The sequence below is a fragment of the Stomoxys calcitrans genome, chromosome 4, assembly GCF_963082655.1.
Source record: "Stomoxys calcitrans chromosome 4, idStoCalc2.1, whole genome shotgun sequence".
Classification (NCBI taxonomy): Eukaryota; Metazoa; Arthropoda; class Insecta; order Diptera; family Muscidae; genus Stomoxys; species Stomoxys calcitrans.
In genome coordinates this window covers 173,777,614-173,799,762 of record NC_081555.1, presented here as the reverse complement: position 1 = coordinate 173,799,762, position 22,149 = coordinate 173,777,614, and the positions used below count along the sequence as shown (strand labels likewise).

The 22,149-nt window shown below is 38.0% G+C and overlaps 1 protein-coding gene across 4 annotated transcripts in view; it reads left to right on the top strand.

Annotated features, from left to right (window-relative positions):
- LOC106082695 (potassium voltage-gated channel protein Shaker) overlaps positions 1–22,149 on the top strand; it is a 694,624-nt gene that overhangs the window by 103,837 nt on the left and 568,638 nt on the right. The window lies entirely within an intron of this gene.

Sequence of the window (22,149 nt, the reverse complement as noted above, 5' to 3'; positions counted from 1 at the left end):
CTCCATATTTTTGCACTCAGCAGGATGTCTATTTTACATTTTGGAAGCCAACAAGAAATGTTAACTTTCTTCCTTCTCTTCTACTTCTACAACCACCTATAAGCGATTTTTTCCCCTTTTTAGCCTACTCAGCAAATAATTAATTTTTTTTCTACATATTTACCCTTTGACCCCGTTTTCAACTCTTGCTTGCTTTGGTTGACCTTAAACCGCTTTTGTATGATTCAGTTTGAGTTTCGATTTCATTTAAATTTTAATTTAAATTTTTTTTTCTTCAACTGTTTCTCAGTTTGTGTCAATTTCTTACATCTTCTTCTTGTTCCTTTTAACTTCCTTTTCGGTTTTCTTGCCTGAGTCAATATTTTTGCTAATTTCCATTTTTTGCATTTTCTTTCCATTCCCTCCTTTCCCTTTATGTTGTATTTGTATGTAGCGTATATAATGTATGGAGGAGAGCTGTGAGCCAACATGGTTGGTTCTTGGCCATTCTGTCCCAAGGAGGCAAATTAAAGATGCTCAAGTTTCTCGAGTGGATGTCGTTGTCGTCGTTGTCGAGAATGGCAAACATATTGTAATTTATAATGCTGAGGTTTCCATTCATGTATTTTTTTTATTTGGCAAAATGACTGTTATCATCCTCAACGTGCTGAGATTTTAAGGCATAAGAGTTTTGTTGTCAAAACAACTTATTGGATTGAATTGAAAAATGGATTCCAGATATACATGTGGATTTTTTTTTTTCAAATATGTATGTAATCTATGTTGGGTCAACTTATAAGGACCAAAAAAAACTCAACAAGCGCTTGACAAAATTGTTACCTGTGCAAAATTATAAGAAATTTTGTTAAAAAAATCATGGATCTAAAATTGAAATCGTACTTCCGGTCTAATATTAAACAAACTTCCGAATTTGTCGCTAAAATTCGCGAATTTCTCCTTGGGCAAAAATATTGACAACCTATAAAAACTAACCCACCCTAATATAAACCCTCTTTTGATCCTTTAATGTCTGAAGGAAACATAGGCTATATAATTTTTTGATATCGGAGGGGTGTGGACCCTCTCCCTGACCCCAAAAACGCCACCCAAGATCAAAGTGGACCGATATACACAATATGGGTATCAAATGAAAGCTTTTGGAGAGTGGAATACGAATATTTTATTTAAGGATCCAAGTACCTAGCAGGCCGTCTCAACTCCAAAACTCCCCCAAACACATAAATTGGCCGCTCATGTCAATATGCAACCCAGATGAAAAGTATTGAGGAAAAGTTTACAAAATATGGCATAAAAAGTCTGGTCCAAGTAATGGGAGGTAGTTCAACATACAAAAACAACGCAAAATTTGGCATATTAGTAGACTATAAAAGACTCAAATGAAAGTATATGGGAATAGATTACGAATATGAGAAAAAAAAAATTTTTAATATCTAGATGGCGCTTTAGCTTAATATATCTAGGTGGCGCTTTACCACCTTAATTAGGTAAATGAACCCGTTATGACAATATGGGACTTAAATGAAAGGCATTTGCAAATAGAAAGCGAATCTGATATCCAATTTTGGTGCCAAGTGCTGCTAGGTATGCTCTAAGGCACCTCCTAAACTAAAGTTATTTTCCAACTCTGGCAATAGGGGGCGCACCTCAAAGTTATTTGGAAGGAAAGAAGGAATTTAATATATATTTTCAGGGCCACTCCAGCATTAAAGTACCCTCCAAACCGTACATATTTACCGACTCTACTCAAATGTACTTAAATGAAAGCTCAAATGAAAGATATTTGGGAATAAAGTACGAATTTTATAACCCTCCCACAAAAATCACTGCTCTTTGCTATAATTTTCAAAAATTCCAGATCTCGGAGATGGGTAGTTCAATTAATCGGAATGATCGGGGTGTATTCATTTTTTTTGCAACACATCGAAATATCCTTATCCGACCATATAAAGTATATATATTCTTGATCAGCGTAAAAATCTAAGACGATCTAAACATGTCCGTCCGTCTATCTGTTGAAATCACGCTACAGTCCTTAAAAATAAAGATATTGAGCTGAAACTTTACAGAGACTCTTTTTTTTGTCCATAAGCAGGAAAAGTACGAAGATGGGCCATATCGGACTATATCCTGATGTAGCCTTCATATAGACCAATCCGCCGATTTAGGGTCTTAGGCTCATAAAAGCCACATTTATTATCTGATTTTGCTGAAATTTTAAACAGTGAGTTGAATTAGGCCACTCGGCATCCTTTTTTAATTTGGCCCACATCGGTCCAGATTTTGATATAACTGCTCTTAAGACCGATCTCGCGATTTAAGATCTTGAGCCCCTAAAAGGCGAATTTATTGTGTGGAATTTGGGACAGTGAGTTAGGTTAGGCCCGTCCACATTTTTCTGCAAAATGGCTCAGATCGGTCCAGATTTGGATATAGCTGCCATATAGACCGATCTCTCGATTTAAGGTCTTGAGCCCCTAAAAGGCGAATTTACTGTGTGGAATTTGGGACAGTGAGTTAGGTTAGGCCCGTCCACATTTTTCTACAATATGGCTCAGATCGGTTCAGATTTGATAATAGCTGCCATAGAGACCGATTTCTCAATTTAAGGTTTTGGGCCCATAAAAGGCGCATTTATTGTCCGATTTTGCCAAAATTTGGGACAGTGATTTGCGTTAGGCTCTTCAATTACTTACTGCAATTTGGCCCGGATCGGTTCAGATTTGATAATAGCTGCCATATAGACCGATCTCTCGATTTAAGGTCTTGGGCCCATAAGGGGCGCATTTATTCTCCAATTTCGCCAAAATTTCGGAAAGTAAGTTGTATTAGGCCCTTTGACATTTTTCTTCAATTATGCCCAGATCGGTTCAGATTGTGATATGGCTGCCATATAGACCGATCTCTTGATATAAAGTCTTGACCTGATAAAAGGCACATTTATAATGCGATTTCGCTGTAACTTGACACAGTGACTTATAATAGGTTTTTCGAAATCCGTGTCGTATATGGTTCAGATCGGTTTATATTTAGATATGGCTACCAAAAAGACCAATATTTTGTTCTACAAAATTGAACAATGACTTGTACGTATTAGACATCTCAATGGCCGTGCTGAATTTGGTTCAAATCGGACCATATTTCGATATAGCTGCTATGGGGGCATAAATTATGAATTTTTCACCCGATTATGACGAAAGGTGGTTTACATATATACCCGAGGTGGTGGAAATCCAAAGTTCGGCCCGTCCGAACGCCTTTTTTACTTGTTTTCACTCTCATGGTCACCTAAGACAAATTAGCAAATTATTGCAATATAGATGAACATATATTGGGTTGCCCAAAAAGTAATTGCGGATTTTTCATATAGTCGGCGTTGACAAATTTTTTCACAGCTTGTGACTCTGTAATTGCATTCTTTCTTCTGTCAGTTATCAGCTGTTACTTTTAGCTTGCTTTAGAAAAAAAGTGTAAAAAAAGTATATTTGATTAAAGTTTATTCTAAGTTTTATTAAAAATGCATTTACTTTCTTTTAAAAAATCCGCAACTACTTTTTGGGCAACCCTATATGGGAATCGGTTCAGATTTGTATATATATATACAAATCTGAATATGGGCCAATTTGAATCATACTTGGCACATTTTTTGGAAGTCATATCAAAACAAGTAGAAGCCTCCGCAGCGCAGAGGTAAGCATGTCCGTCTATGACGCTAAAAGCCTGGATCCCAAACCTTGCTTTAATATCAGAAACAATTTTCAGCGGTGGTTTTTCCCTCCTATTGCTGGCGGCATTTGTGGGGTACTGTACCATATATAAACTTCTCCTTAAATAGGTCTCGCATTGCGGCTAGCCGTTCGTACTCGGCTATAAAAAGGAGGGCCCTTATCAATGAGCTTAAACTTGAATCGTACAGGACTCATTGATATGTTAGAAGTTTGCCAAAAAAAGCGAATTTTGTATCCGATTCCACTGAAAATTGGAGCAGTGAGTTCTGTTAGAGCACACATCATCATCTTCTAGTATTTTCCAGTTCGGACCATATTTGGATATAGCCGATTAAAAATAGATTAGGTTAGGTTGAAAAGAGTATGCGGATATAAATCCGCCCCATGCCACTATGGGCATACACCTAAGCCAGTAATTGGCTTTTTGTGCGCTCTAAAAACTAAAAAAATATCTCGAAAAAGAAATTGGTTCATGTCTGGTATTGTGTCCCCACCTAAGTGCTGGGGTCTTTTAGCCGCAAAAGCCGAGCAATGACATGGGATTTAAGGTCTTGTCGTGTACTACCCGGTTTTTGATTAAATTGAGTACCATGTGTTAGAGCCTTAGTCATCCGTGCCGGGTATGGTTCAGATCGGATAACATTTGGATAAAATTTCTCGACATCTTTTTGCAAGTCATAACAAAACACCTCATGCAAAATTTCAGCCAAATAGGATGAGAACTGCGCGCTCTAGCGTCTCAAGAACTCAAGATCCAAGATCGGTTTATATGGCTGCTGTATCAGGTTATGAACCGATTTCGACCATAGATTTAGCACAGTTATTGGAAGTCATAACAAAACACCTCATGCAAAATTTCAGCCAAATCGGATGAGAACTGCGCCCTCTAGAGGCTCAAGAGGTCAAGACAGCTATATCAAAATATGGACCGATTTGGACCATTTGGACCATTTGCAATAATAAAAAGTATTTGTGCAAAATTTTAAGCGGCTATCTTTATTCCTTCGAAAGTTAGCGTGCTTTCGACAGACAATCGGACGGACGGACATGGCTAGATCGATTTAAAATGGCATGACGATCAAGAATATATATACTTTATAGGGTCTTAGACGCCTATTTCAAGGTGATACAAACAGAATGACGAAACTAGTATACCCCCATCCTATGGTGGAGGGTATAAAACTAGGTAGTAGTTTGTTAATCGTTTGTTTTGTTAATCTCTGAATGTATAAGGCGGACGAAGTTTGCGATTCATCCTTATATCATTTTCAGCATCTGGCTTACACAAATTACTTTTTAAAGAATCAAACTTTTTGACATAAACCAAAAATCTCACAAAAGTTTAGTGTTTAGCGCAGATAAATAAGAGATAATGGCAACGTCCTTGTTAGCTCAATGTAGTGATCCTTAATTTATATAAGGTTCGTAATAATTCTATGGAATTCATATTGCCAATGTGAAACAAGTGTTAACTCTATAAGAAACAAGACACAGAACTCAAAATAATGGAATATTCTATTATATAACAAAGTGTGAAATTAATTAATTTTCTATGGTTGCCTTTAAAAGCACTTCATTCTATTAAATCTTCACTCCTTGGCATATATGGCAGCCTTTAACATTTCCCATGCACTACAAACAACATTCAAATTCAAATCAAATAACGCATTTCGTGTAAAAGCTTTAAAGTGTCTGCTGTAAGTCAACACTTTAGGGGCGCTAAATAAAATAGAAAGCTTTATGACTACATTCTGTTGCATAGCCACAAACACAAGCACACACACACATCCTGTGGCAGGACAAAATGTGGCACCCCTCGACATGGTGGCATACGTAAAGCAAAGAGCTTTACAAAAATAGTAACAACTGTGAACTTTGGTGTGTTCAGTTCAGTTCAGTTTCTTTTTTCTGTCACGGCAAAAAGTCCCTCTAGCATGGACGAATATAGAGTTTATTTATAAACCTTTTAGGCATGTTAGTCGAATTTGTTTGCCCCCTCCCTCTTCACATTGCCTTTTCTTGTCAAACGATATGCAGTCAACAGTCATAAAATATGGCAAACTCGTCGAGTGCTCAGTTGGATGACGATGATGACGGCTAGGACGATAAATGATAAGGTGAACATTGCAAGCCATTGCAAATGCAGCCAAGGTAATAAATGACACACGTCGCTCGTTGCTGAATGGCAAATGTGTGCGACATTTGAAAGTCATGATGTTACAGTTACTCTTGGTTCTGAGTTATTAATTTCTTTCAATTTAATATAGCAATTAGACGATGAATGGGTATACGTGAAGAACAATTTAAATGAAGGCAAATATTGTAATGGGAAGTAGAATGAGATACAAATTGAATTAAGATTTCATATTGAAGCAGAAAATGTTAATCCCAAAAGATGCTCGCAGTTTAAGTACCTTAATTTGAATGGATAACCATGGGCCTAAATTGAAATCGCTATTCTGGTGTTTAGCATCAACGTTCCTCAAATCGTCCTAAAACAGTTTAATTATGAATAAATGTCATGGAAAGAGATCTGATATCAAATGGAAAGAGATCTGATATCAAACTCAGAGACAAGTGACTGGGTGTAGCGCATCCCGAAAAAAAGAAGAAAGGTATTCAGAAGTAGAGTACCAATTTTGAATTAAAAAATGTTTATTGAACGATCGTGACAATATGGGACTCAATTTAAAGGCATTCGGGAGAGGATTACGAATTTGATCAGGAAGGAAGAATAGGCTTTACAATTTGTGGATATCGGACAAAGGGGGCGGACCGTCCTCCGTTACCCCAAAAACACGACCCAAAATCAAAAGTGGATGGATCGGGGCAATATGGGTATCAAAGAAAGGTACTGAAGAATTGAATACGAATCTGACATAAAAATCAGATCGAAGTAAAGGTGGTTACCCCAACCCCCAAAAGAGCCCCAAAAGGGCATATGACCCATCATGACTATATGGGACTATGGTGTGTTTGTTCCGTAGGATCAAAAACGGGTGATTTTCACAGATTTTGTAGGTTTGTCAGCAGGAAACAAAGGCTATATAATCTTCAGATATCGGATGGGGGCGGACTCTCCCCCATAACCAAAAAAACGCCACCCAAAATCAAAACTGGAGTGCTAGGCACATATGGGTATCAAACAAAATGGCCGCCCCAATCTTAAAACTCCTCTAAACAGATATATTAGATGTTCATGTCAATAGTGGACTCAAATGAAAAGTATTCGGCAGTAGATTACATAAAAATGATATAAAAAATTAAACCCAAGCAATGGGAGGTCGCCCCACCCCAAATACACCCAAATGGGCATATTAGCCGGCCATGGCTATATGTGACTTAAATGAAAGGTATTTGGGAGTAGATTACGAATATGACATTAAAATTTGTGTTCACGTCTAGGTGGCGCTTTTCCTTCCAAAAATATGTCAAATATGTTGATTGACCCATTATGACAATGAAAACGAATTTCATTTCCAATTTTGGAGCCTGAACTTCAACTGAACAACGGTATTTGGGAGTAAAGAACGAATTTTATATCTATTGGGTTGCCCAAAAAGTAATTGTCGTTAATATAGTAGTAATATAGTCGGCGTTGACAAATTTTTTCAACGGCTTGTGACTCTGTAATTGCATTCTTTCTTCTGTCAGTTATCAGCTGTCACTTTTAGCTGGCTTTAGAAAAAAAGTGCGCGAAATTTTGTTTACATTTGTTTGTTTGGCGTCAATTTTAATAGGGAGCCCACATGTATTGAAAGAAATTCATTTAACAAACCGAATCAACGCTTGTGATATGCACCTTAAACGCAATGAATTCGATCCGTTTTTAAAACGAATCATAACTGAAGATGAAAAATGGATTGTTTACAACAACGTTAGTCGAAAACGATCATGGTCCAAGCATGGTGAACCAGCTCAAACCACTTCAAAGGCTGATATCCACCAAAAGAAGGTTATGCTGTCTGTTTGGTGGGATTGGAAGGGTGTGGTATATTTTGAGCTGCTTCCAAGGAACCAAACGATTAATTCGGATGTTTACTGTCAACAATTGGACAAATTGAATACAGCCATCAAGGAGAAGTGACCAGGTCAATCGTAAAGTTATCATATTCCACCAGGACAACGCTAGACCGCACACATCTTTGGTCTCTCGCCAAAAACTGAGTGAGCTTGGCTGGGAACTTTTGATGCATCCACCATATAGCCCTGACCTGCACCATCAGACTACCATTTATTTCGATCTTTGCAGAACTCCTTAAATGGTAAAACTTTCGGCAATGATGAGGCTATAAAATCACACTTGGTTCAGTTTTTTGCAGATAAAGGCCAGAAGTTCTATGAGCGCGGAATACTAAATTTGCCAGAAAGATGGCAAAAGGTTATCGAACAAAATGGCAATTATATATTTGATTAAAGTTCATTCTAAGTTTTATTAAAAATGCATTTACTTTCTTTTAAAAAATCCGCAATTACTTTTTAGGCAACCCAATATTTTCAGGGCAAAGTGCAGGTGGCCATCCCAGCCCTAAAACACCCTCCAATGGGTTCATATATACCGACTATGGCGTTATGGGGCTCAAATTAAAGGAATTTGGGAGTGGAGCACGAATTTGATATTTGATTCGAAATGTTCGAGGTATAATCCCTCCTCTAAAAATCACTTCTCATTACCTTACTTTGCAAAAACACCAGTTCTCGGAGATTGGTAATGCGATTCGTTGGAATTTTTTTTTTTGCACTCTCACAGTAAGAAGAAAACATGGTTTCTATTGCTAGGCTCGGTGGCCTTCCAAAACCCACCAAATGGATATATAGACCAATGCAAATGTAAATTTTGCCCATGAACATTCCACTAAGGAACAGGGGCAAACTTCTTACATATCAATGAGTGCAATCCGATTCCAGTTTTTTAAGCTTAATGATAAGGGGCCTCCTTTTTATAGCCTAGTCCATTATACACTATAGCGCCGCATTATGCGGTCATATAACAATATCGATTTCTGTTCTGCTTATCTGAAGGAATTTTTTATCCGAAAGATCTAAAGTAGTCTTTCGACATTTCGGAAAGAATACTGGGCGATGTTTGAAGTGTGATTCGTTTTTTTTTTAATTTGTTTGTTATGGCGATGCCCAAAATTTGTTGAATCGTTAGTGTTGTGCTGAAAATTTAAAAGACTCTGGACAGCACGTCAAAATATTTTGGCTTTCTTTTGTGTTTATATGATGTTTTTTTTTATTTGAGAGTAATCGATCAGCATTTAAACGTGTTAGGCGGTTTTTATGCATGTGTTTTTCTTAAACAATTAATTTCTATCATTTATTTTTGTATGAGAGCTCTGAAGAAAAAGAAATAAGTATTTTTCAGTCGTGAGAAAAGAATTATAAAACCTTCTTTAATAATAACAAGTAAAAGCGTGCTAAGTTCGGCCGGGCCGAATGCCCTCCACCATGGATCGCATCTCTCTCTTTTTTTTTAAGGCAAAATAATAAAACAAAAGAATTGCTATGTTATTGGAACAATATCAAGTTTTGGTTCATTTCGGACCATAATTGAATTGAATATTGGAGACCAAAGTAGTCATTGTGTAAAATTTCAGCCAAATCTAGTAAGAATTGCGTTCACTAGGGGCTGAAGAAATAAAATAGGGAGATCGGTTTATAGGGGAGCTGTATTTGACACGTATATTAAAGGTCATGGGAGAAGCAGTTGTACAAAATTTCTGCCAAATCAGATAATACTTGCGCCCTTTGCAGGCAAAAAGATAAGATCCCATATCGGCAGCTATGGTTACGGACCGATTTGAATTATTCTTAGCATAGTTGTTAAAAGTCATAACAAAACACCTCAAGCAAAATTTCAGCTAAATCGGATAACAATTGCGCCCTCTAGTGGTTCAAGAAGTCAAAACCCCAGAACGGTTTATATGGCAGCTACACCAGGTTATGAACCGATTTGAACCATTTAAATACAGTTGTTGGAATACATAGCAAAACACGTCATGCTAAATTTCAGCTAAATTGGATAGAAATTGCTCCCTGTAGTGGCTTAAGAAGTCAAGACCCCAGATCGGTTTATATGACAGCTATATCAGGTTATGAATCGATTTGAACCATTCTTAATACAGTTGTTGAATTTTGCACCTCATGCAAAATTTCACCCAAATCGGATAATAATTGCGCCCTCTAGTGGCTGACTAAGTCAAAACCGCAGATCGGTTTATATGGCAGCTACATCAGGTTATGGACCGATTTGAACCATACTTGGCACAGTTGTTGGAAGTCATAGCAAAACACGTCATGAAAAAATTGCGCCCTCTAGCAGCTCAAGAAGTCAAGACCTCAGATCGGTTTATATGACAGATATATCAGGTTATGGACTGATCGAACTATTCTTAGCACAGTTGTTGAAAATCATACCAAAACACCTCATGCAAAATTTCTGACAAATCATAAACTAATTGCGCCCTCTAATGGCTCAAGAAGTCAAATCCCAGATAAGTTTATATGACAGCTATATCAAAACGTGGACCGATGTAGCCCATTTACAATCCCAACCGACTTACACTAACAAGAAGTATTTGTGCAAAATTTCAAGCGACTAGCTTTACTCCTTCGAAAGTTCGCGTGCTTTCGACAGACAGACGGACGGACGGACAGACGGACAGAAAGACAGACGGACCCATTTACATTCCCAACCGACCTACACTAATAAGAAGTATTTGTGCGAAATTTCAAGCGACTAGCTTTACTCCTTCGAAAGTTCGCGTGCTATCGACAGACAGACGGATGGACAGATGGACGGACGGACAGACAGACGGGCAGACAGACGGACAGACGGACTGACAGACGGACGGACAGACGGGCGGACAGACGGACGCACGGACGGACAGACGGGCAGACGGACTGACAGACGGACGGACAGACGGGCGGACAGACGGACGCACGGACGGACAGACGGACGGACAGACGGACGGACAGACGGACGGACAGACGGACGGACAGACGGACGGACAGACGGACGGACGGACAGACGGACGGATAGACGGACGGATAGACGAACGGATAGACGGACGGGCAGACGGATGGACGGACAGACGGACGGACGGGCAGACGGACAGACGTACGGATAGACGGACGGACGGACGGACGGACAGACAGACAGACAGACGGATAGACGGACGGTTATGGCTAGATCAACTTTAAATGTCATGACGATCATGTATATATATAGTTTATGGGGTCCTACGAATATTTTTCGAGGAGTTACAAACAGAATGACGAAATTAGTAAACCCCCATCCTGTGGTGGAAGGTGTATTTAATACAATATAAGGGGTCAAAAAATTTTTCAAAAATCCATACGAATTCGAAAAGTTGGAAAATGCATCTGAATTCAATAGGATTTAATTTCAAAAATTGATTAGAATTCTGCACGACAGCTCTAATTTCCCTTCAGAATTTCCCATGATTTTTGCCAGGAATTCGGTGCGAAGTGTCAGCGAAAACCTCAGATGACCCTCCAAAATTTTCTCTCTGCTATAGCGTCAACCACTCCATATATATTATTGGTTACAAATTCAGATTGACTTCGGATCCTAGTTCGAATGAATTTGCTCACTTCGGACCAAATTCTGAACGTTTGATTCACTGGGCATATACTACCAACTTATGTGTGTGTATGAGTTCATATGTTTATTGTAATGTTGTGCGTGGTATATTGCATTTTCGCCGTACACATACAAAATTCACTTCACAGTTTGCCTCTTCATCTGTCTGTCTGTCTGTCCGTCTTTCTGTCAATTCTTGGTTAGTTACATTTCACCGTATGTTTGACATACGTAGTTGGCCCATAGTTCGACATTTTAAATGCTTTGTTGGCTGCGTTCTGTTTTGGTTAGTGAACATTTGCTCCTGTCGATATCAAAGTTGTTGCTGTTCGTATTGTTCTTGTTGCTATAGGCTTTTTTATTAAATGTATTCTCTTTTAAGGGAATTGCATGTTTAAACTACAACAACAACACAAAAAAAAGAATAACAACAAAAAAGAAACTAAAAATCGAATACGACATAAGCATTTAAAATGAACTTAAGTAATTTTTTATATGTCGAACAGAGGCGTAGCCTAGTAAGAGACTTGAAGTAGAGAAGAGGATAAAATTTTTAAGTTTAGGGAGATAAATCGAGGGTTGCCACTTTGTTGAAAACTGAAACTCTTCCAATGTTATATCACTTGAATCTCTATATAGCTCGTTTCGAAATGCTCCAAATAGTTCAGGTCAGTTCTGCACGGAGACGAAAACTTAGGATATTTCACATCAAATGCCACATGCTCTCAACTTTTACCCCTTGTAGTTCGCCTCAACCATACCATTATGTAAAAGGTTCTCTGCTAAAAACTTTGTTCAGAGTTAAGTTAACTTAAAGGGAACTAAATATACCCTTGTAGGGTATTCAAAATTCTCTTCCACCAAATTCAAAACCTTCTTTAATATCTCCTTTTTCTTTCGCTTACTTCTAATTGGCCAAATATTTTCTGTTGGCATTGCTCTTGAGTAAATACTCCCGACATTTTTGTTGGCATTTTGAAAATGTTGCCGCTCATAAAATACCTTCACTTTTTGGCACATGAAATGTTAAGTTTTTTTTGTGGTTTTATTCACGGTTGCAAATTTTATTTATTGTGAAAAAAAAATTTGGACAAATGTTGGGGCACCTTGTGTGGTAGGAAGGGGAGAATTTGTTTTTTGACACCCTGTTTACACCTGAATATCGGAAATGAAAATGCCACTGGCTATGAGAAAGCAATTGAAAAAAACAAAGTACAAACCAACTATACCTATAGCAACATTTCTGACTTCCAAGCTTAAAAGTTCTGGTGGTCGTATCTGCCGTCACAGCCAATTCTCGTTGGTTGTCCATAATGTGTTGTTTAACTTAAATAAACTGGAAAAACAAATTAAATTGGAACTAAAAATTTACAACGAAAGAAAGGAGACATACCCACATGAGGGAAGTGAGTTGAAATGCATAGAGATGGAAAGGTCATGAAATATTAGGATGTAATGCAAACGGAGAAAATATTTTTTTTCAAATACTTAAAAATTTAAATAAAATTTAAAAAAACTTAAAAAACAAAAAAACAGGTAAAAGCGTGCTAAGTTCGGAGACCATAGTAGAATATTGGAGACCATAGTAGAAGTCATTGTGTACAATTTCAGCCAAATCTATTAGTAAGAATTGCGCACTTTAGGGGCTGAAGAAGTAAAATAGGGAGATCGGTTTATAGGGAAGCTACATTAGGCTATAAACCGATTCATACCATTTTCGACACGTATGTTAAAAGTCATGAGAGAAGCCGTTGCACAAAATTTCAACCAAATCGGATAATAATTGCGTCCTCTAGTGGCTCAAGATGTCAAGATCCCATATCGGTTTATATGGCAGCTATATCAGGTTATGGACTGATTTGAACTATTCTTAGCACAGCTGTTGAAAGTAATAACAAAATATTTCGAGCAAAATTTCAGCTAAATCGGATAATAATTGCGCCCTCTAGTGGCTCAAGAAGTCAAAACCCCAGATCGGTTTATATGGCAGCTATATCAGTTTATGGACCGATTTGAACTATCCTTGATACAGTTTTTGGCAGTCAGAACAAAAATCGTCGTGCAAAATGTCAGCCAAATCGGAGAGGAATTGCTCTCTGTAGAGGCTCACGAAGTCAAGAGCCCAGATCGGTTTATATGACAGCTATATCAGGTTATGGACCGATTTGAACTATTCTTAGCACAGATGTTGAAAGATATAACAAAATATTTCGTGCAAAATTTCAGCTAAATCGGATAATAATTGCGCCCTCTAGTGGCTCAAGAAGTCAAAACCCCAGATCGGTTTATATGGCAGCTATATCAAAACGTGGCCCATAGACCATTACAAGCCAATTTACAATCCCAACCGACCTACACTAATATGAAGTATATGTGCAAGATTTCAAGCGGCAACCTTTACTCTTTTGAAAGTTAGCGTGCTTTCGACAGACAGACGGACGGACGGGCAGACGGACGGACAGACAGACGGACATGGCAATTTCGTCTTAAAATGTCATGACGATCCAGAATGTATATACTTTATGGGGTCTTAGACGAATATTTCGGGGAGTTACAAACAGAATGACGAAATTAGTATACCCCCATCCTATGGTGGAGGGTATCAAAATAAACCGATTTAAACCTTATACGACACGGATGTCGAATCAAAATCCGTCTATATGGCAGCTATATCCAAATCTGGACCGATTTGGGCCAAGTTGCTGAAAAATTTCGAAGAGCCTTACACAAAACACTGTCCCAGATTTCAGCGAAATCGGACAATATTTGCGTCTTTTAAGAGCCCAAAACCTTAAATCGAGAGATCGGTCTATATGGCAGTTAAATTCAAATCCGGGCCGATCTGGGCCAAATTGAAGAAGGACATCGAAGAGCCTAACTAAACTCACTGTCTCAAATTTCAGTGACATCGGACAATAAATGCGTCTTTTGTGGGCCCAAAACTGTAATCGAGAAATCGGTCTATGTGGTAGCTATATCCAAATCTAGACCGATTTGCGCCATATTGCAGAAGAATGTCAAGGGGCTTAACTTAACTCACTGTCCCAAATTTCAACGTAATCGGACAATAAATGCGTCTTTTATGGACCCAAAAACCCTAAATCGGAGGATCGGTCTATATGGCAGCTATATCCAAATCTGAACCGATTAGGGCTAAATTGACAAAGGATCTCGAAGGGCCTAACGCAACTCACTGTCCCAAATTTCGGCGACATCGGACAATAAATGTGTCTTTTATAGGCCTAAGACCCTAAATCGGCCGATCGGTCTATATGGAAGCTATAACCAAATCTGGACCGATTAGGGTCAAATCAACGAAGGATGTCGAAGGACCTAACAAAAATCACTGTCCCAAATTTCAGCTAAGTCGGATAGTAAATGTGGATTTTATGGACCTAAGACCCTAAATCGGCGGATCGGTCTATATGGCAGCTATAACCAAATCTGGACCGATCTGATCCAAATTGAAGAAGGATGTCGAAGGGCCTAACACAACTCAATGTCCTAAATTTCAGAAAAATGCGATACTAAATGTGGCTTTTATGGGCCTAAGATTCTAAATTGGAAGAACGGTCTATATGGCAGCTATATCCACATCGGGACCGATCTGGGCTAAATTGATGAAGGATGTCGAAGGGCTTAACACAACTCACTGTCCCAAATTTCAGCAAAATCGGATAATAAATGTGGCTTTTATGGGCCTAAGACCCTAAATCGGCGGATCGGTCTTTATGGGGGCTATATCCAAATCTGAACCGATCTGGGTCAAATTGACAAAGGATCTCGAAGGGCCTAACACAACTCACTGTCCCAAGTTTCAGCAAAATCGTATAAAAAATGTGGCTTTTATGGGCCAATGATCCTAAATCGGAGAATCGGTCTATGTGGCAGCTATATCCAAATCTGAACCGATCTGGGCCAAATTGAAGAAGGATGTCGAAGGGCCCAACACAACTCACTGTCCCAGGTTTCAGCAAAATCGTATAATAAATGTGGAATATCGGTCTATATGGCAGCTATATCCAAATCTGAATCGATCCGAGCCAAATTGACGAAGGATGTTGAAGGGCTTAACACAACTCACTGTCCCAAATTTCAGCAAAATCGGATAATAAATATGGCTTTTATGGGCCTAAGACCCTAAATCGGCGGATCGGCCTATATGGGGGCTATATCAAGATATAGTCCGATTTAGCTCATCTTCGAACTTAACCTGCTTATGGACAAAAAAAAAAAAAAAAAATCTGTGCAAAGTTTCAGCTCAATGTCTTTGTTTCTAAAGACTATAGCGTGATTTCTAAAGGCTGACGGACAGAGAGACAGACGGACGGACATGTCTAAATCGTCTTAGATTTTCACGCTGATCAAGAATATATATACTTTATAGGGTCGGAAATGGATATTTCGATGTGTTTTAAACGGAATGACGAAATGAATATACCCCTCATCCATCGGTGGTGGGTATAATGAGCAGATCGGTTGAAAATTGCAGTTACTATTGCCATTTAAGTGCAAATCGTGCGATACATATGTATGGGAGCTATATCCAAATCTGAACCGATTTTGGTGAAATCTTGCAGATATGTTCAAATCATTAGCAAAACAATCCCTAGCAAATTTTGTGCAGATGGGTTGAAAATTTAAGTTAGTATGGCCATTTAAGTGCAAATTGGGCGGTACCTATATATTTTAGTTATATCTAAATCTGAACCGATTTTGATGAACTCTTGCAGATTTGTAAAATTTAGGAACAAAACAATCATTGCTAATTTTTGTGCAGATCGGTTGAAAATTGAATAGTCTGTAGCCATTTAAGTGCAAACCGGGCGATACATATACATAGGAGCTATATCTAAATCTGAACCGATTTTTACCAAAATCAATAGCATCGTTCTTGCGCCAAATAAGTAACAGTTGCAAAATTTGGTGACAGTTGAACAACAGTACCTTGATTACAAGAATAAATGGAATCACAGACGGACATGGCTAAATCGAATCAAAAAGTGATTCTGAGTCGATCGGTATACTTATCAATGGGTCTAGCTCTTCTCCTTCTTAGCGTTGCAAACAAATGCCCAAATCTATAATACCCTGTACCACAGTGGTGGTGTAGGGTATAAATAGGAAGAAAATTTAAAATCTTCTGTTTAGTTTTACCCTATATTAAACATGATAATATACCGTCCAAATTACGTACCTATGTATGGGTATGTGTATTTCTGTTCTGCCAGATAGGCGGATGTTTATACAAAAACAATCATTGTGCATTGTCCTCTCACCACACCACAATTAGGACAGAAGGATAAGTGGGTGAACAATGGACACTGAGATCCGAAAACCACCACCAAACTATTCATGCAGCCTTCCTCCCCCTTACCTTTAGCAAGCCAACACCTAGCCCCCTACTTTTCCCAAAAGGCCTAGTAAACCACATGTCTTTGGCTGGATAAATGTTCTAAATACTCTAAAAAAAGTATGACGAAATTTCAACAAAATTGTATAACAATTATTTAAAATGTTCATCGCCAAGCCGCCAACCATACACCACCACAACAACAATAAAGTTTCAATGATACACAAACACAGAGCGTTGCATGTGTATATACACCTGTTTAAATTCGATAGATGTTAGTTCCTAAGTCTGTCTGTCTCCTTGTCTGCTGGCAAGTGTGACTGTGTGTTATATGGTAGGGCTTGTGGCAAGTAGTACAAGGAAGCCCCGAAAACATATGGAAGATATCATCGCCTATAAGTGAAATTGCCGACAGTACGGACATATAGCAACGCTTGCATAAATGTGTTGACAGCAAGGGATAATTAAATAGCAAATGGAAGAAATGTCTAAAAATTAAGCTCACACAGTAAAAAGTAAAGTTGAGTGGAAAATTTTTATTCAAGGAAAGAAATTCGAAAAACTAGCAGTTACCTTATCACATTCACTGCCTTAGTGAAATTTTGGTAATAAATGCCATATTTGTTTAACTATTTATTTAATCTGAGGTGTTAAAACGGCAATAAGTGTGTTGATGATTGCATACTTTTAGGGAGGTAGCTATCTACCTCCCTAGCCGCAGCGCTGTACAACTTAACCAACCGACAATGTAGGACGTATGTGTTCATATGTATGGGTATCAAAAAATGTTCACGCACGCTCGCCCATATATGCGGAAAATTTGTGTGTTTCTAATGAAAGTATTAGCGCATGAATGTATGAGGAAAGCCTTTATTACAGCACCAACAGTAACAACACCAACACCAACAACAACTGAAGAGCATGCAAATAAACTGCTTATTGTTGTAGTTGCTGTTGGTTGGCTTATTTTTCACATTCAGTCACTTACACCTCGGTTTGATACGGTTTTTGTTTTTTCCATTACAAACAAGTCGAAGCAAAGAGTGCCAAAATAGCAAAAAACAAAACGAAAACTTATACATAAACATCCATATCCACACACACACACACACACAAACACATTTAGAAAGAAAACAAATTCAGAAAAAGAAAACAGTTTGGTCGGTTAGTGGGTTCGCATCGGTTGCATAAAAGGCCATTTAAAAAATGATAACAACCGACGATAATCGCTCAAAAAAAAAAAAAATCCCCAAAATTATAATCACACGCGGCACATTATTCGGCAAAAACGAAAAGAAGAATTTAATTTTGCGCTTCATTGAACGTTATAACGATAATCAGAAGCAACTCGGCGGTATAATTTTTGATAAAGAAGCATAAAAAGGAAAAGTGCAATTCTTTACACGAAAAACAAGAATGCTAAGGGCTTGAGATATTCTTTGGAGGCAATGCACCAAAGAATGTGGCAAGAGAAGCCAAGGTGTCTTAACAAAAGTGCGTAGTAGTCAAAGTTTTGCCCATCAACACATCTCTCTAAAAATCATGCATAGAGAAAATGGAAATAGTGAAAAATAGAGTAATGCCACAAAGATGAAGGAAAAAAGGCATTACACTATTCTCCTTTGTAAAGTGTGTAGTTGTGTGTGACTTAGGGTGTGTTTGTATGTTTCAAAGTGTGCCAAATTGTCTCAGCTTCAGAGTCTTGGTTAAAAAATGGAAATTTCCCCAAAAGCATTCTTCTTCCCTTTTGTGTCTTGAGTAACAAAAGCGAAAATTTAAAGCGAAAAAAATTCAAGAAACACCATTATGAATCATCATTATTAGATTAGTGCTGTCGTTGTAGTAGTAATATGCCATATTCTATATGCTCCTTTATACCTATTATCATATTGGCAAAAACTAACATTAGCTATGACATTTTGAAGTCATTTTCTTTAATCTTAGCTTACAATACCAGGGGATAAAAATGACTTTTTTCACTTTTCCCTCAGTAGAAAGTATTGGTCTTAAGATCAAGGACTTTTAGAACAATTTACTTTCGATGATTTGCGATAAAAAGTATAATAATGACAGGTAAAAAGTGCATAGTTCGGCCGGACTGTATCGTGGGAACCCCTCATCATGGTAGTTTAAGGGAACATGTTTATTTTACCAAATTTCTGCCAATGAGCCAAACATTGGAACTTCTAGGGCAGTAATAAACTAAAAGGAGGATCTGTTTATAAGGGAGCTGTATCAAGTTATAGAATTATTTGGATAGTACTTGACATGGTTGTTGCCAGTCTTAACAGAACTCTACCCAAGAAATTTCAGCTAAATCGGTTAACATTTGGCTTATGATATCTAAAAGGGATAGGGATCTGATAGGGATAGGCGGTTCCTATGGAAGCTATCTCAGCTTATACACCCATTTGGATAATACAACGGATATAAGAAGTTATAAAAAGTTATAAAGCTAATTTTCAGTTAAACCGGATCATAAGTGCATCTTCTATAGGGACCACGAAATCAAGTCAGATGACCATTTTAGCTGTGAGTAAAGCTATCACCGCACATATCAGTCACAGTCCGAATGCAAAACTACCTCATGAACGAAGTGCCGTCGTGGCAGTCACCTGCTCTATCCTGGCAAGTGGCAATAACATCAATGGACTTTGCGAGTTATGATAGAGGTGTACCTATGCAGTTTGGATTGGCGTAAAGTGGACGAATGAAACTAATAAAAAACCAGTAAGGAAAGGCAAAAGTCGGGCGGAGCCGACTGTATAATACCCTACACCATCGAGTATACGTAATACTTTTAATAGATAGCACTTATATCCAAATTTAGTCAAACCTTAATTTTGCATACCTATTGAAATATCGAATAGAATCTTTTACGATTTTCTTACGATGGTACGAAAATTGTGGCTTCTACATCCTTAAAAGTCGAAACGCATAAAATATATACATGTGAGTTTTATCCAAATCGATTTTGATGAAATTGTACACACGTATTGGGACGGCAATTTAACCATCTCATGAAAAATTTTGTTGCGATCGGACCAAAATTGTGGTTTCTACAGCCTTAAAAGGCGATATCGGATGAAAAATAATATATGGGAGCTATATCTAAATCTGGACCGATTTCTATAGAACTTTGCACACATATGAGGATGTTGAAGAAAACGCTCCATGCCAAATTTTGTAAAGATCGGACCAAAATTGTGGCTTCTACAGCCTTAAAATCCCATATCGGATGAAAAATATATAAGGGAGCTATATGTAAATCTGAACCGATTTTTATGAAACTTTGCTCACATATGAGGATGTTAAATAAAACGCTCCATGCCAAATTTTGTAAATATCGCACTAAAATTATGGCTACTACAGCTTTAAAAGGGCATATCGGATGAAAGATATACATGGGAGCTATATATACATCTGATCCAATTATTATGAAATTTTACACACATATTGGGACTTCACAAAGAGCACTTCGTGCCAAATTTTGTATAGATCGAACCAAAATTGTGCCTTCTACAACCTTAATAGGTCAAATCGGACGAAAGTTATATATGGGAGCTATAACTAAATCTGAACCGATTTAGATGAAACTTTTCACACATATGAGGACGTTGAATAAAACACTCTATGCCAAATTTTGTAAAGATCGGACCAAAATTGTGCCTTCTACAGCCTTAAAAGGGAATATCGGATGGAAGATATACATGGGAGCTATATATACATCTGATCCAATTATGATGAAATTTTGCACACATATTTGGACTTTACAAAAAGCACTTCGTGTCAAATTTTGTTAAGATCGGACCAAAATTGTGCCTTCTATAGCCTTAATAGGTCAAATTGGATGAAAGTTATATATGGGAGCTGTAACTAAATCTGAACCGATTTAGATGAAACTTTGCATACATATGAGGACGTTGAATAAAACGCTCCATGCCAAATTTTGTAAATATCGGACCAAAATTGTGGCTGCTACAGCCTTAAAAGTCCATATCGGATGAAAGATATACATGGGAGCTATATATACATCTTATCCAATTATTATGAAATTTTACACACATATTGGGACTTCACAAAGAGCACTTCGTGCCAAATTTTGTATAGATCGGACCAAAATTGTGCCTTCTACAGCCTTAATAGGTCAAATCGGACGAAAGTTATATATGGGAGCTATAACTAAATCTGGACCGATTTCTATGGAACTTTGCACACATATGAGGACGTTGAATAAAACACTCTATGCCAAATTTTGTAAGGATGGGACCAAAATTGTGGCTACTACAGCTTTAAAAGGGCATATCGGATGAAAGATATACATGGGAGCTATATCTAAATCTGGACCGATTTCAATGAAATTCTGCAAACATTTGGGTCGCTAAAAACACTTCGTGCCAAATTTTGTAAGAATCGGACCAAAATTGTGGCTTCTACAGCTTTAAAAGGGCACATCGGATGAAAGATATATATGGGAGCTATATCTTAGTCTGAACCGGTTTTTTTTCAAAATCAATAGCGTTCGTCCTTGAACCAAAAAAGACACCTATGCAAAATTTTGTGAAAATCGGACAATAAATGCGACCTATTCCTTGATTACAAGAATACATAGACAGACAGACGGACATAGCTAAATCGAATCAGGAAGTGATGCTAAGCCGATCCGAATGCTTATCGATGGGTCTAGGTCTTCTTCTACTTAGCGTTGCAAACAAGTGCACAAATCCATAATACCCTGTACCACAGTGGTGGTGGAGGGTATAACAAGTAAGAGCGGGCTAAGTTCGAACGAGCCGAATCCTATATACCCTCCACCATTGATCGCATTTGTTGGGTTCTTTGCGAGGCATCTTTTTTTGGGCAAACAAAAAATAATGAATAAGAACTGTTATACTATTGGAGCTTTATCAAGTTATAGTCCAATTCGGACCATAAATGAATTGAATGCTGAACATTGTAGAAGTCAGTGTGGAATATTTCAGTCCATTCGAAAAAGAATTGCGCCTTGTAGGGGCTGAAGAAATCAAGATCCCAGATCGGTTTATATGACAGCTATATCAGGTTATGTACCGATTTGCGCCATACTTAACACAATTATTGGAAGTCACAACAAAACACCTCATGCAAAATTTCTGCCAAATCGGTTGGAAATTGCGTCATCCAGCGGCTCAAGAAGTCAAGATCCAAGGTCGGTTTATATGACAGCTATACCAGGTTATAAACCGATTTAAATCATACTTAGCACAGTTGTTGGATGTGATACCAAAACACCATTTGCAAAGTTACAGCCAAATCGGATAAGAATTGCACCCTCTAAAAGCCGAAGAAATCAAGACCCCAGATCGGTTTATATGGCAGCTATATCAGGTTATCTTCCGATTTGAACCATACTTAGCGCAGGTACTGGAAGTGATACCAAAACACCACCTGCAATATTTGAGTCAAATCGGACGGGAATTGTG